Source organism: Schistocerca americana, chromosome 6 (genome assembly GCF_021461395.2).
Source record: "Schistocerca americana isolate TAMUIC-IGC-003095 chromosome 6, iqSchAmer2.1, whole genome shotgun sequence".
NCBI classification, from domain to species: domain Eukaryota; kingdom Metazoa; phylum Arthropoda; class Insecta; order Orthoptera; family Acrididae; genus Schistocerca; species Schistocerca americana.
Window position 1 is genome coordinate 511,000,568 of NC_060124.1, and position 2,371 is coordinate 511,002,938.

The 2,371-nt window shown below is 40.3% G+C and overlaps 1 pseudogene; it reads right to left on the minus strand.

Moving 5' to 3' along the window:
- Window positions 1-764: 764 nt before the first annotated feature.
- Window positions 765-882, minus strand: LOC124620457 (annotated as a pseudogene).
- Window positions 883-2,371: the final 1,489 nt, after the last annotated feature.

Consider the following 2,371-nt stretch of genomic DNA (forward strand, 5'->3'; position numbering starts at 1 on the left):
CAAATGCAAACTGCCAATAACAGTGAAGCATTTCTGATAAAGAGAGATTTTTTCGACCACAGATATAAATTTAAGTTTTGGTATATCTTTTCTGATGATGTTTGTCACAGGTGTAGCGTGGGCGATGAACAGTACGGACAGGAAGAAAACAGAAGCTTTCGCTATCTTTTGCGACAGAAGAATGCTCCAGAAAAGATGGATGGATCAAATAATTAACGAAGAAGTACTGACTCGCACTGGGGAAAAAGAAATATGTGCCACAACTTCAGTAAAAGATGGACTCAGTTTATGGAACACATTCTCATGTATCAAGGAATAGTCAATCTGAACATACAGGTAAGTGTAAAATTAAAATTTTCTAGAGGGGGACTAATGCTTTTCTGCTGTAACCATGTAAAAATGAGTGTCGGTTGCAGTAGTTATGCAGAGATGAAGAGCCTTTCACTGGTTTACTGCAATGAAGAGAAGCCTCATACCAGTCCTCAGACAAAAGACGAACACACTAACAACAAACGTATGTATTTGACATTCTGAATTTTCTTGCTGCATCTCAAACTCACTCCGAACAGTCCTTTGAAATCCCAACGGTACCGACCTGCCGCCATGTCATCCTCGGACCACAGGCTTCACTGGATGCGGATATGGTGGGGAATGTGGTCAGCACACCGCTCTCCCTGCCGTATGTCGGTTTAAGAGATCGGAGCCGCTACTTCTCAATCAAGTAGCTCCTCAGTTTGCCTCAGAATGGTTGAGTGAACCCTGCTTGCCAACAGCGCTCGGCAGACCGGATGGTCACCCATCCAAGTTCTAACCCAGCCCGACAGCGCTTAACTTCGGTGATCTGACCGGAACCTGTGTTACCACTGAGGCAAGGCCGTTGGCCTTGCTGCAATAATCTGGATAAAACCTCAGGCTTTAGACGATTGACATCACCGACTCGTCTGGAGTAACTGCTTGTCTTGGCTGCTGCTGTTGTGGCCTTTTATATCCCCTAGACGATTTGTCATTGGCTGCAGCACGTCATAATTAAGCCATGCTGTTGCAGATTGTGTCAGCATTGTCTGCACTGGTGATATCATTGCTCACAGCGTAAAATATTCATTGAATTCCTCTGAATCTTCTAAGTGTCGAGATTGCTTCCATGATTATATCCAAAGACTTGGCTGAAATTGTTCTCTCAAGTTCTCATTTCTACACCGTTCTTAGGAGCAGAATACCAGTATGAAGAACCAGGATGTAAGATTCTAATTTCATGAAACATTATTCTGCGTTTATTTGTAACGCCGTGCCCAGAAATAGGTATCAGGTATAGGAGACCACCTCAACCGTTACGTTACTTGCTCCTGACGAAGGTGATGGTGATGAAGATGATTGATCTTCGAAAGTTTTAGGTTCTGAGCGGGTTTTTTGTGGCTACAATGTTTTATAATAGAATGTCGTCCCGAGAGACTTTATTATCAGCACGAAATGTATCATCATATGTACTTAAAATATCTTATGTAGTCTATAATTTTATGTCAACATGTATTTCATTTTGTTCTTGATCTCCGATTTTCTTTAAAAGCCGTTGTCTCGTTAGGTAGAAAGAAGTTTTCATCTGACATACTGTTGCTGTCGTGTTCAATGGCCAGATCATGAGAATAGAAAATTAAATTTCGTGGAATATGTTTCGTTGCGAAAATCCCAGGGTAAGCCAGCAAATCTGTATATTAAACTGTTGCTAAGTAGAGCTGCACTCTTTCCTCGCTTCTCTGTTTGTCTTCTTAACTTTCAATTTGTATCTATAGAAACAGCTTTCTTGTCGTAGAGAAATGCTATTGCTTGTCTAAGGTGAAGCATTCTCATTGTTCAGTAATCCTCCATAACGTTTTAAGGTGCATTTATCAAAGAATTTTTTAAGTTTTTTAATTCGCAGTCGAATCGTAGAATTACATGATTTTTTAAAAAATAGGCTGCGAAGGTAGCAGATGGATTATATAATGGTAAGGCAGAGATTGAAGTACCAAGTTTTAAATCAGAAAAGATTTCCAGCGGTAGATGTAGACTCTGACCACAATCTATTAGTTATGAACTGTAGATTAAAACTGAAGAAACTGCAAAAAGGTGGGAAGTTAAGTAGATGGGACCTGGATAAACTGACAGAACCAGAGGTTGTAGAGAGTTTCAGGGAGAGCATAAGGTAACGATTGACAGGAATGGGGGAAAGAAATACAGTAGAAGAATGGGTAGCATTGAGGGATGGAACAGTGAAGGCAGTAGGTAAAAAGAAGAGGGCTAGTAGAAATCCTTGGGTAACAGAAGATATGTTGAATTTAATTGATGAAAGGAGAAAATATAAAATTGCAGTTAATGACGCAGGCAAAAAGGAATA